This window comes from Jaculus jaculus, chromosome 8 (assembly GCF_020740685.1).
Source record: "Jaculus jaculus isolate mJacJac1 chromosome 8, mJacJac1.mat.Y.cur, whole genome shotgun sequence".
Lineage (NCBI taxonomy): Eukaryota > Metazoa > Chordata > Mammalia > Rodentia > Dipodidae > Jaculus > Jaculus jaculus.
The window spans coordinates 87,057,260-87,071,506 of record NC_059109.1 but is presented as its reverse complement, the minus strand read 5'-3'; positions in this window follow the sequence as shown (position 1 = coordinate 87,071,506).

Below are 14,247 nucleotides of genomic sequence, written 5' to 3'. Positions count from 1 at the left end.
CTAGAACACCTAGTAAGTTACCAATAAACTGTCCCTCCTATGCCTCTCTCCACTGGCCTTCTGGTCCACTACAAATTCCATTCATTTCACTTACTTGTTAGTTCTGTGAGAGACTTTTGCAAAGGCAAATAAAGGCTTAATTTACTTATTTTACAAAATTAGAATTATGTTAAATGACGTACTTGGGTTAAATAGTAGCAACCTAAAAGAATCCCTCTGACCAATGATACTTTTTGTTTTGTTTTGTTTTTTGAGGTAGGGTCTCATTCTGGTCCAGCTGACCTGGAATTAACTATATAGTCTCAGGGTGGCCAAGAGCTCATGGTGATCCTCCTACCTCGGCGTCCTGAGTGCTGGGATTAAAGGCATGTGCCACCATGCCCTGCTGACCATTATTACCAATTAATGGAAATAGACTGGGGTTACTTCACAGATTGTCTTAGAGAAACACAAAAGGTTCTTCTTCCCTCCAATTAGTTAATGCAGAACTTGTTAGTTGAGAACATAGCATAGGTTATATGTGAACTGAGAGTCTTTGGAAATGTCAGTGGTGGGGAGGATGTATAGCCAAGGCTGACCTTGAATTCATTATCCTCCTACCTCAGTCTCCTGAGTGTAGGGATTATAAGCATGTCCCACCACATCTAGTGAGAAATGTATTTCATCATGGCATGTTTGTTTTGCAGTGACCATGCAATGTTGAAATCAGATATAGCAGACATGTCTTTCCACCACAGCCCCTTCACCCTGACCACTACAGTACTTCCCTGATTGCCAGCTACGAACTATTCCCATTGGGTGTGATTTGCTCTTCTCATCTATGCTGGCCAAATGTGTTTGGGAATCAGTCCTCCCAGTTGCAGCCCTCAGCCAATGGCCAATGCTTATTAAAGTACAATTTCTGGTAGTCTTATGCTTTGAGGTGGAATACTTTTCAGGTGCATGTTCTAAGCTGACCCCCCAGAGTGCCTTTAGGCCACAGCGATAACTGGTTTAAGAAAGCATTCTTTGCAACTCTCATGACCTTCTTTCCTCTCTTCTCTACCTTAACTTTATGTTACTTCCTATAACTGACTTATACTCAAATCCTTGCCACCAAGTCAAAAACACTGAACATCCTACCGACCTAAGATAGTGCCTATCAAAACTGCTTTAAAGTTGAGTTGCATTCATCGTGAATTATATAAAATTATAGCTCTTGAATGCCTACCTGCTACCTTTGTTTCATTTATACATTCAATGACTTACCTTTACAGGCACTGCTAAGTTTCTGAGGTGACAAAGACAAATATGGTGATTTACACAAATCAACCAAATAGAAGTTTTCACAAGGTCCAGAAGTTGAACCATTAAGAGAGTTACCTCCTTCACCCGAAGGTCAGAGAAGCTTTCCTGGGAGGACATAACACTTCATTGGATCATGAAAGCTGAGCAGGTGTTGGGCAGATACTCAGGGATGGGGGAGGGAATTCCAGCAGGAGGAACAGCAGGGGTAAATTCAGAAAAGCATGAAACATCAAGATGCATTAAAGAAATGATCAGCAATTAAGTGTGACTAGACGGAAGAGGAGACAGGGTGCCAGGATTTTACTGGGCAAAGGAATTTGGTCTTTTCCCTCATAGGATCTACTTTGCTTTTGAGAAAAAATTTTGTTGGTAGAAGTGGGTATGATGTCTTGGCATACAGCCAGATTACAGGCAGAAGGGCAAATTAAAAGGTTGTAATTACTTAAGCAGGAGATGGGGAAACTCTAACCAGCAACAGTGTGGGTTGTGGAGGATGCCAGAGGAAACTGAAAAGGTAAGATGTGATGTAAATCAATGACCTACACAGAATGAAAAAAGAATTAGAATGACTTGGTGCAAAGCATACACACACACACACACACACACACACAGAGAGAGAGAGAGAGAGAGAGAGAGAGAGAGAGAAGGAAAATATATTCTACTCAAACATGTACAATGATAGAGAAAATCCTTGGAAATAAAACTCATTTGTGTTCTGAAATCTAAAGTCTCCATCCTCAGAGGTAATGTTCTTAAGGACATTCCTTTAAAGCCCTTCATGTCAGTAAGTCCACACTGCACCAAACATAACCAAGAATGTAAAAGATCTGTACACTGAAAATTATATAACATGATGAAATAGAGAGGTCAATGAGAAGATATCCCATGTTTATGGATTGAAAGACTTAGTAATGTGAAAATGACCCTACTACCTAACGTGGTCCACAGATTCAGTACAATTTCAGTAAAAATTCCAGTAGGTTTTTTTTTTTTTTTTCAAGAAAAAAAATCCCAACACTAAAGGTCTTATGTAAGTACAAAAGACCATAAATAGTCAAATCCATTTTAAACAAAAAGGAAAAAAAAAACACAGAGTCTTCACTCATACTAAGTGCCTTAGTAAATATCAGTTTAATCTTGAAAGGTTATAGCATTTGACTTTCTTCAGATAGATAGCTGACATTAAGTATGCATGATCTCTTGGTTTGGTTTATGATTTTTCCCTCAGCCTCCCCTTTACCTAGCTACCACTGTCCCAGTTAACATGAAACATGGCTTTGCTACCTCTGGTAATATGTGCTGCTGGAAGAAGTCCAGGGCAACTCAATTTCTCTACTTGTATTTCTAAGAAAATCATCTTGATCTTTGAAACTGTAATTTTTATAGGATATATCTGTGTTTGCCATCACGTGTTAGTTTTCCTTAGAGCACAACATATCATAGCTTATTTAACAGTTTTGTTCATTTAGGCCATTTTGCTCTGGTTGCATTTTCTCATATTGTAACTAACAATTTCTTTCTCTCTTTCATTTGTTTGGATGAGTTGTTAGACCCTTCATGAGCATGTTTTCACATATCCATTGGATGGTCTCCATGTCTTCTGAATGCACACTTATCCTCCATTTTTTGGAGGCAGAGGTTAGGGGTACATTTTGGAGGTGGTGAAGGGGGCTCCATAGTCTCTAGTTCCCTCTGATCTGGCTGTCTGTTAAAGCTGTTTATATCAGTAATGTGTGCTTTCCTCTTCTTAATCCCTGGTGTAACGTTTACTTTTCCTTTCTGTTTTGTTATTAGTTCTCTTGAAAGCACTATTTTGTTTCACTCTACCACTTTCCTTCAAACTATATGTGTCTGTTCTGTTTTTAAATTTTTTTGTTTTTATTTATATTTATTTATTTGAGAGCAATAGTCAGACAGAGAGAAAGAGGCATATGTGTGTGTGTGTGTGTGTGTGTGTGTGTGTGTATGTATATATATATATATATATATATATATATATATGTGTGTGTGTGTGTGTGTGTGTGTGTGTGTGTGTGTGTGTGTGTATGTATATATATATATATATATATATATGGAGAGAGAGAGAGAGAGAGAGAGAGAGAGAATGGGCATGCCATGGCCTCCAGCCACTGCAAATGAACTCCAGACGCATGCGCCCCCTTGTGCATCTGGCTAATGTGGGTCCTGGGGAGTCGAACCTTGAACCAGGGTCCTTAGGCTTCACAGGCAAGTGCTTAACCGCTAAGCCATCTCTCCAGCCCTATGTGTCTGTTCTTTATGGACCAGAAAGTATTCCAAGTACTTTGTTCATTTTCAAGTGAGTACCTTTTCCAGGGATGTGGCAAGACAATTTATACTAATGAGCTATTTAGAATCACAGAAACATACAATAACATAAGTGACAGCTGCATTTATTGGGCACTTGTAACTTGTCAATTATTCTGAACATAAATTAAGTCATTGGATCCTTTCAGTAATATTGTAAAATAGGGACTAACCTCCTACTATACCGGGAAAATAGGAAGCACAGAATGGCTGAGCAGTATATCCAAAAACACTCAGCTCTGTGTTCTTGAAATGGGATTAAAATCTTAGTAGTCTAGTCTAGAAGGGGTAATCCTAACTTGGATTTTATGCCAAGCTACAATTAAAGTCACATTATGCTTTTTTGTTGCATAAGTATGTGTGTGAGATATGTGTGGTACACATGTACATATATGTGTTATGTACATGGGTGCATCTGTGTGAGTGTTATGGAAGGCGGAAGTCAACACTGCATGTCTTCCACAACTGTTTCCCACTTAAGCCTTGAGACAGGATCTCTTACTAAACCTAGAGCTCACCAACTTGGCTAGACTAGCCAGCCCGTGAGCCCCACAATGCCTTGCATGTTTATGTGGACACTAGAGATCAGAATTCAGGTCCTCCTGCTTATGTGGCAAGCACTTTGTCCACTAAGCAATCTCCCCAACTCTCCCATTATGCTTTCAATAAACCATATTTGAACTTTTCAAGAAGTCTGGTTGTCCAAGGTAGGCTGAGACAGCTTTCTAATGAGGTCAGCTTTGTCAACTCCATCCACTCATTCAGGTCTTCCATGCCCAGCCATTCTGATGAAAGGACATAAATAGTCATAATTAGTTCTTGCAGAACTGAATGATGGTTTAAATTCATATTAACACATTTTCAACCAATGCACGTAGTTTCACTGATAACCCCTTTCACAGCTGCCTCCTCATTTAGAAGTGCAACAGGAAAGGTAGCAGGTAAAATGCCATTGAGTAGTGGCTCTTTTGCCTGCTTGTGTGTTGGTGTAAGAGGAAAGGACAAAGTTGGCTTAGAATTAATCTTAAGTATAGAGGTATACCAGATGAACAAATCAATCTCTGCAGTATTTGTTTGTGTGGGATTGTTGTTTAGGCCACAACACAAAAGAAAATGTTCTTGCTTTAAAAGTTTTCTCTGGGCTGGAGAGATGGCTTAGTGGTTAAGCGCTTGCCTGTGAAGCCTAAGGACCCCGGTTTGAGGCTCGGTTCCCCAGGTCCCACGTTAGCTAGATGCACAAGGGGGCGCACGCGTCTGGAGTTTGCAGAGGCTGGAAGCCCTGGCACGCCCATTCTCTCTCTCCCTCTATCTGTCTTTCTCTCTATGTCTGTCACTCTCAAATAAATAAATAAATAAAATTTAAAATAAAAGTTTTCTCTATGTACCAATCAAATTGTTTCCTTGAGATATACCATACAGAACTATCATTGAGTACTTTAATTATGGCATTCACCAGAGCTATTTTTTGAACAGCAATATTGGTCACAAACTTAGATTCTAACCAAAACCATAATTCTTGGGAGTGAAGTGGTTTTTCCAATACATTTTAGCTGATTTTTTTTTTTTTGATAGTCACTAGGCCCAGAAATTGAACCTGTGTTTAAAAGATTTGAGTGAAATTGGTTCAGCATCTTATAGTGAAGTTAAAATAGAAAAACATGCATACACCCCCCATACACTAAAATACTTCAAAAATATTCTTTACTGAGTATGACTCAAAATTATCGAAAGTTTTAAATCCAAAATTAGTAGTGTGTAATGCTCCCAAAGGAGGAAATTCAGGGGAATTTAAAGAAAATTGGTTTAGCAATATGGTTTGGATATAGGCACAGACCATTTTCTGTGTGGGTACAGCAGCATCAACATCCTGAGTCTTGTCCAGTGTCATTTGGAAGGCTGTAGAGTTAGGGAGGGGTTAGAGGAAAGCCCCTTGTAATAGGGCACTGCCTTCAGGAAAAACTACTTCTATTTCCTGCCATAGCTGAATGGGGCTCAATCATAGGAAGCCATAGGGTCATTTCAGCAAATAAAAACCACTCCATGGATCCGGGACTTCAACATTGTGGTTATTACTTCTAATGTTTTGCTTACTAGGATGAATTCAAAGCCTGACTGCAATTTCTTTGACACAATGCCACTCCTTCCCCCTCTGCATAGGCTTGTCACCACTGTGACTGAAAGATTACCCTCCGTGACTTCTGAGGCCGCATCATCAAAGGTCAGGCAGGTTCTACCTTGTTTCTTGTTGGCTGAAACACTTGTTTGTGGAGCCTCGAGTGCCACACAACAACCCTAGCTGCCTTCCCACCCTGGTGCAGAGAACAGAGAAGCTGCTGGTCAGGAACACAGGCTCCGGGCTTTTGCCTGAGCTCTGACTGCTAATGGCGTCTCTTCAGATTATAACTTCATCTCTGTGCTTCAGTTTCCTTATCTGTTAATTTGTGGGAAATAATAAAGTTTTAAAGAGTCAGTGTGTTACGAATAAGGGCTTTTGAATAATGAAGTTTTGAGGAGCTGGACAGATGGTTGGGCTGGAGAGATGAAGCCAAAGGGACCCAGGTCCAATACTCCAGGACCCCAGTAAGCCAGATGTACAAGGTAGTGAATGTGTCTGGAGTTTGTTTTCAGTGGGCAGAGGCCCTGGCATGTTCATATTCTCTCTCTCTCTCTCTCTCTCTCTCTTTCTCTCATATATATAAATAAATTATATTTAAGAAAGTGTTGAGGGGCTGAGAGATGGTTCAATGATTAAAGGGCTCTTGTTTCCAAAGTTTGGTAGCTTGGGTTTGATTCCCTAATAACCATATGGAGCCAGATGTGCAAAATGGTACATGCACACGGAATTTGTTTGCAGTTGCAAGAGGCCTTGGTACATCCATATTTATTCTCATTCTCTCTCTCGCTCTCTGGCTCCTTGCAAATAAAAGAATGAATAAATAAATACATTTCAAAAAAGAAGGTACTGAGTCCCAGTGAGTCACCTGTGCAGTCTTATCTGTGAGGTGAAACGTGTGTACCATTTCACATGTGTTTTATAGGCTCAGAGGCAGGCTATACTCCATCCACATCAGAACTACTTCATTTGCATTTTGGATTGTAGAGAACAGATTCACCATGACAGCAAATGAAAGCCTGTTAAAAGTCTGATGAATGTGAGCATTTCAGACCAAAGGAAATTCTAGAATCTGAAAAGCAGGAAAGCTTCTAAAATACCAATTTGTGTTTGCATCATTGAGCCAGGTATTGCTCTACTTATGTCCTACCAGTAAGATTTTTGAGTTTATAAATACAAGTCTAAAATAGTTACTAACATGTACTCCCTAAACCCTAACCACAGCTTGCCTCATTCTCTGAGCGATTAGTTTATAAAAATGAATGAAATCCATTTTCCTGTTTATTGGACCATCCTAATGCTGGTTTTTGTTTGTTTATTTATTTTTTAATGTAGATGGGGAGAGGACCCAGAGAAGAACATTTGAGGAAAACTGGGTTACCTCACAGGTAAATTACTGACAAGTACATCAAAGCCTGATTATCTATAATATACTTCAACTTGTAAATGAAAACAAATTAAAGGGAGCTAAAAGTTGTTGGTCAAAGTGCACTCAAAAGATTACTAATAAGGAGATACCAACATATGTCTTCTGAGGCTCTGCATGTGCTGCTCATCTGCCAGACTGTAGTATTTCTCATGTTCTGCTCTAAAAACTGCTTTCCTGGGCTTCCTTTCTTCTTGATTCTCTGACAGAGTCAGCTGTGTGGGAAGGAAGACTGGAGGGTGGGAGAGGGGAGACACCATGACATTTCTGGTGGATGGGAGACTAGAGGGTAAGAGGTGGGACACCATGTTATTTCTCTCCCACTTTATACTCCAGGTTACATCTGTGGCATGGCCATCTCCTCTGTACTCCAGCTTCCAATGGAAATCCCTCTCTATAGTTGAAGCTTCCACAGGATGCACCCAAACTCTGGCTCTGGTACAGCAGCATTTTCTTCCTGCTAAATTTAAGAGTTGTAGCTGAATTTTTACAGTTCCTAATCCCTGAGCTGCCTCACTATTCTTTCCTATGGCTTCTCACCTCCTTCTCGCTCTTTATAAGTCCCTCTCTTCACTCCCTTCTGTTTGAAATAATTAGAATAATTTTAGTTTTCCGAATTTGACCCTCTTTGGTATCCCACCAATAGCTCTTTATTGATTATGGAATTAAATTAAAGTACTAATATTTTTCAGTTTACTTGCCATTTTACCAAAGAAAAATGTACCATTAATCTACATTTATGATGCTAGCAGTCATAGCACTCTTTACTCTCCCATGAGATAACATATTTTTACACACATAGAAGGGCTTCCATTGCTCATTTAGTTCCTCAGTGTCTATTATCTTTTGTTGTTAAAACATCTGTACATTATGTTAAATACATATATGACATGCAATAACTCATTGCTCAATTGAAGAAGGTACTTTCACTACATTTTATTATTTAACAAATAATTAGTCTTTTCATTGATGATTTTTCACCCATTAGCATTTTTATTGGCCCTCAGCACTCCCAGGACCTCATAGACATTGGTTCCCCTAAACCATTTTATTTACTTAGATGACATCAACTGGACTTAAAATTTGGGTCCATCACATAATGTCACTGACCCACGGAAGTCTGCATTTCAGCAGCAAAGCTGGATCCCAGCAGTTAGAGTGGCTGTTTGCATGGTGGCTTTATTATAGCTGTAGCTTTCACACATATGAAAAGGTTTTCTGTACTCAGTTTCTGGATAAAGCACATTGCATCACCAGGAATTCCTGTCCTCTAACACATGGTGACCAACACGCCTTAATAAGCATTTGCCTTCTTATTTTCGGGTCAATAACGTAATGTTTTCATTTATTATGAAGCAAGTTTTTTAAATCTCTTTTAAAAACTTGAAATAAAGGCATAAAATAGTAATTCCAATGCTCTGACCCTGGTATATCCTTTGCACAGTTAGCCAGTTAGCTTAACTTAGCATGAATGATGGGACAATGCCCACATTTAATAAGGAAGAGTTTCCGAGACACAGTATTCAGGAGGAGAGGTTGTTGTTGGGGAAAGAACTTGTGTGCCCTTCCATGAGGTAGATGCTTTTGGAAAGGGGGGGCAGGAAATTAGCCCCATGCAAAGTCAAGGAGAGCATCCTCTTAGCAAGGGAAAGGTCAGGAGTCAAAAGTTCAAAGTTATCATTCTTTCGTTTTAAAATGCTGACATCAGGAGCTAAAAGAAACAGATGTAGCAAACAGGATGCAGACCAGCTCTGAAAGCCAGAGGATTTGAGGCCAGTCAGTGGGCCCCTCAGAGCCGTGCAGCCCCGTCACATAATGCAGAGGAAGACAGGGAGTAGGCCACAAGCTATAGATGTGCTGAGCTGAGAGAAGGCTAACCTTAAGCCTTCCTCGGAAGGGTAGGGGGTTCATCTTAATATGACCCTCTCCTAATGTCAACGATATCTTGTCTCCTTAAAATACTCAATACCCAGGCCTGGAAGGATGGCTTAGCAATTAAGGCGCTTGCCTTCAAAGCCAGAGGACTCAGGCTCAACTCTTCAGGACCCACATAAACCAGATGCACAAGGTGATACATGCATCTGGAGTTTGTTTGCAATGTCTGGAGGCCCTGGTGCAGCACCCATTCCCTTTCTCTCTCTCTCTGTCAAATAAAGAAATAATTAAAATAAAATATTAAAAAATACTCAATACCTTAGGCTATGAAATGGGATATCCCTTTTAGGATAATACCATAAAGTTGCTCTGAAAATACCTTCAGATGTGGCAGGATGCCTTCTGGCTTTTACAGTTTTCTGTTCTGATTGAAGAATATTTATTTATTTATTTGCATGGGGCATACTGACAAGTCAAGTGAGACAAAGGCCTTCGATATCTATGCCTACACGACTTTGAATCTATGATATCTGACAGTTTAGTGAAACAGAAGTTATAGGGATACTTTCAGTACTCCAGTAGTCAGGTGCACAAGCCAGAAGCTGGGTCACCTGAATACAGACCACATCAAGGACAGCATGATTAGTAAGTAGGCAGGATGTGTGCATGACTAATTGAGTGTGTGATTGAATAAGAGCATCTGTGCTAGAAGTAGAGGTGAATAAAGATGAAACACATGATCGAGAGCTAGGAGTGTGCCAGAAAGCAGTAGAGTGCCTTCTTGGTGAGTTCTAGTACAATTTGTAATTCATTTTAGCATTGTGAAAGTATGCATCTTCTCACTTCATTCAAAACTCTACACAGAAACCTTGCATCAAGTCCAATTATTGAAACTGGTGGCCAGGAGTGATATCTAACTTTAAAAATGCAAGATTTTGCATACGAAGTACATTTATAAATTTTGTTGCCTATATATAAAATTTGGGTAATTTTGTTTCTTTTCTTTGTATGAGAGAGGTTTTACAATATTGTGTTTTCATCAATGTTTTATACCAGTAGTGGGGGAGTCCTCTTGTATAAAATATGCACTCCCCAGTCTTTCACAAGCTGCACCATTCCCTGTTGTGTTCCTGGCTTTGGTTGCAGTTGTTACTAAACTCACATTTTTTCTTAATATAAGTATGATAAATATACGTAGTTTTATCCATTACACTATCAAATATAGGAAACAAAAAAGCATACAGTATCTATGCATACCAACAACTGTTTTCTTACACCTGTTTTATTCAATCAAACATTCATGAATGGAAGCTGGGCGTGGTGGAGCATGCCTTTAATCCCAGCACTTGGGAGGCAGAGGTAGGAAGATTTTAATCCCAGCACTTGGGAGGCAGAGGTAGGAGGATCGCCGTGAGTTTGAGGCCACCCTGAGACACCATAGTGAATTCCAGGTCAGCCTGGGCTAGAGTGAGACCCTACCTTGAAAAACAAACAAACAAAAAAAAAACCAAAAAAAAAAAAAAAAAAAACACATACATGAATGGCTACAGTCATTTGAGTTTGAGTCTGAGTTAGACTTATTTATCACAGAGGGACATGAATGACAGTAAGTTTTACATTATTTGACCTGCAATCTAATAAACCAGGTCTCAACGGCATTATATTCGCCTTTGTTCTGTTGATAAAGACTTCAAGGACAGACTAGTGTACCAAGCCCAAGAACCACCCAGTGATGACTGGGATTTATTGATCCATCCAATTTCCTTTTTCATTTTTGTAAGAAATTTTTTGTGTAAATTGTTTTCTTTTTAAAGCTAAATGACATAGTCCTTAGTAACTTTGTAAATTAATGTCCAATTTTATGTAAACAGAGTTAGAGGGAAGAAGCAGTGCCCTCTCTGAATCTGGTAGGTTTAGACTGAGGCAGGTTACAAGGTAAGTAGTATCTATCAGTGAAGCCTTCTGAACAAACAGGGCCTTGGACTGCTTCAGTGAAAAGAAAGATTTTTAAGTGGCTTTTCTAACCTATAATCATTATTAAAAAAAAAAACACAGATGGAAACATCACACTGAGAAACTATAAAGATTAATGCATTTTAAGTCCTATAGATTGTTTTAAATATACTACAAGACTACTTTAGCATGTTAAGAAATGCTATTAGAACTAAAGACTTAAGGCCCTTAGATTATATAAAACATACCTATACTCATTGACCACATTAATCATGGATATTAATAGACATAGTTCCAAAGATAGAAATTAAAATAAAGACAAGTGTTGAATAAGGTTAATTAATAGAGTAATATCAAATCATATGGTAATTTGACAACTTTTTCCTTAGGGTGCAGGGGGTCTCTGAGAATGACACACCTCCAATCCAAGGTAGCTTTTTTTTTTTTTTTTTTTTAGGTAGGGTCTAGCTGTAGCCCAGGCAGACCTGAAATTCACTTTGTAGTCTCAGGCTGGCCTCAACCTCACAGTGATCCTCCTACTCCTGCCTCCTGAGTGCTGGAATTAAAGGCATGTGTCACCACACCGACTTCAATTTTATTTTCAATACAATGTATCACAGCAAGTCTGCAGCACAATTAACCTCAAGAACCAAGATAGCTCCTTTATGTGAAAATTCCCCCAACCTTAGCAAGTGTATTCTACAGCTTCCTGGTTTGGACCTTCTGCAGGAAAGGAAAGACAGGTGCTTTCAGTTGGTTGTTTTCTATACCCTGCATCTCCTGTCACTACACTATACTTTGAGTATTGGGACATGATATCTATGAACAGAATCATCCCATCCAAACTTTGGTGGTCTTACACTTCTGGTTTTGGGGACTACAAGCAGAATGTCGGAGGCTAGGAAGAAAAGGATAGAAAAGTAACAGTACCCATGCCCCCTCTCTCCCCTTAGACCCAAGTGTGAGTGGCTAATATCTAACATCTATGCTTTAGCTACTGCAGAGCTGACACTCTGGGCATTATGCTCTGTACTTTGGGCTGGTCACAGTACCTGACTGTGGGTGGATACTGAGTCTTTCAATATCTCCAATTAATTCTCCTTAGTGTCCAGCTAGTCTCCTTCTTTTGCATGTGGTCTGGGATTCAGGTCTTCTTAGTCAAGTCCTTGGCTTGTGCTACTTAGCTTTGCATTATGATCAATCACAATGATTACTCAATAGTAAAATTGATCTAGAGCTTTCTAAACATAAGGCAGTATAATTTATGCCTGTGTTCTCATCTAACCTTCACATCACATCAGCTCCAGAAGTAAGATACTATTTTTATCATGTCTGCTTTCATTAGGGAAGTTAAAACTTAGAGTGACTAATCATTTACTTGTGGGTCCATAGCAAATAAGAGACGAAGCTGCTATAGAAAAACAATGTCAAATAAGGCCACTTGGAAATCTTAGAAGGGCAGCCACTGCACAGAATCACCTACAAGAGGTAGAAGTGGCACAGTGCTGATGATTATTGTTGGCTCTCAGAACAATGAGTGGCAAGTGGCTGTGAAAGTTCTAATCTGTAGCTTTGGGTAATTCCTATGGTATAAACACACATGTCCTAGTTCATGCCAAGTTATAAAATTGATACCACCAAGCATGGTGCCCCATCAGCTGGCAAGTGGACATGAGTAGGCATAAATCCACCCCCGTGTAGGCAGATGGGCAAGCTAGAGGGCATGAATTTGTCTAAATTCAAGAGAGAGCCATTCAACATACCTGTCAGCTATCCAGGGAAGGAATGAGCTAATCATCATTTATGAATGAGCAAAGGTTCAATAAACCATCATGGACCTCATCATGGAGGAGGTTCCTGGGCTTCATAGACTTCAGATCACCTCTGGAGTCACATGTAATCCAAACACCAAATGCCTTGTTTCATGGTTAAATGAAGCCTAAATGGGAGGAAAAAGAAGAAATACTCTGGATTTTACATCAAAGAACAGTGAAGAAAGAGAAGAGAACAAATCTGAACTATGTTTTCTGAGTCTAATGTCACAGACCTATGTGACTGTTAACTAGGCACTAAATGTGTCCAAGCCTCCTTTTATTCATCTTAATAAAGCAGAAGTGATAATTCCTCCCCTTCCTGGTATAGGACTAAATGACAGAACCTTTGAAAATGTATGAGATGCCTATTTCATATTTTTCATGCAAAGATTTACATTCATTACTCTCATACATGGGGCATAAAGCATATATATGGGAGTCACTTTGTAAACAAATCTGTTAATCAAATTGATATTCAAGATTATTGTCATGGTTTGACCAGTGTTATTAAAATGTATATAATTATTGAATGAGATAACCCAGGCCCAGAAAGACCAATGCCATATGTTCTCTCTCATATGTGAATTGCAAATTTTAATTTTTAGATGTGATATAATGCATATGTCTAGAGGCCAGAAAGTCAGAAAGAGGCCATGGGGGCAGTATGAAGAAGGAGACAGCAGAGCATATGTGATATGAATGCAGAGTGAAGGGAACTGCAGAGGGTGTACAGGTTTAAGTAGGGAACATGAGGAGAGGCAATGGGAGAAAGAAAAGAGTTTGGAAAGACTTAACCAAATGTAAGGATGTATGAAAAAGCCATATGGAAACCTAATACTTTGTGAGGTAATTTAAAATACAATTTAAAAAAGCAAAGAGTTTGAACAGATACCCTGCATGGGTGGATAATACTGCTCCCAGAAACCACATGTTATTAGATAGAAATCCCAGTGCCAGGTGTGGGATTCCTTCATATGAGTTCTTTAATAGGGAGGCCCCTGACACTCCCAAAACAATACAGGTTTTTGCCATTGCGCTTGGTTGGCCACCACAACTAGATGGTAAGTTCCTATTGCAGAAGAGTTGCAGGTATCATAGAAGTACAGCTTGCTAAACTGGAAACATTGTTCTTGCTGGCTGGAAAATGCTATGCAGGCTGCTATGGAAGAATAGTTATTAACACTCTTACCTGGTGGTGGATTCTGTTTCCTATACAACTAACCAATGAGGCAAGATGTGCCCACTGGTACAAAGTTGGAAAGACTGTTTAGAGTGGTAACCAACTGTTCTCTGACTGGACTTGAGGCTAACTGCATAGGAGAGAACTCATGTCTGGTACTGAAAATGTAGTAAAATCTTTTGCAGGGCAAGTCATAGGCCCTAGGAGGGTGTTATTATTTTTCACTGGCTAAATGCATATGCTGTACCCATCAAATTGCCCTCCAAATATTTGT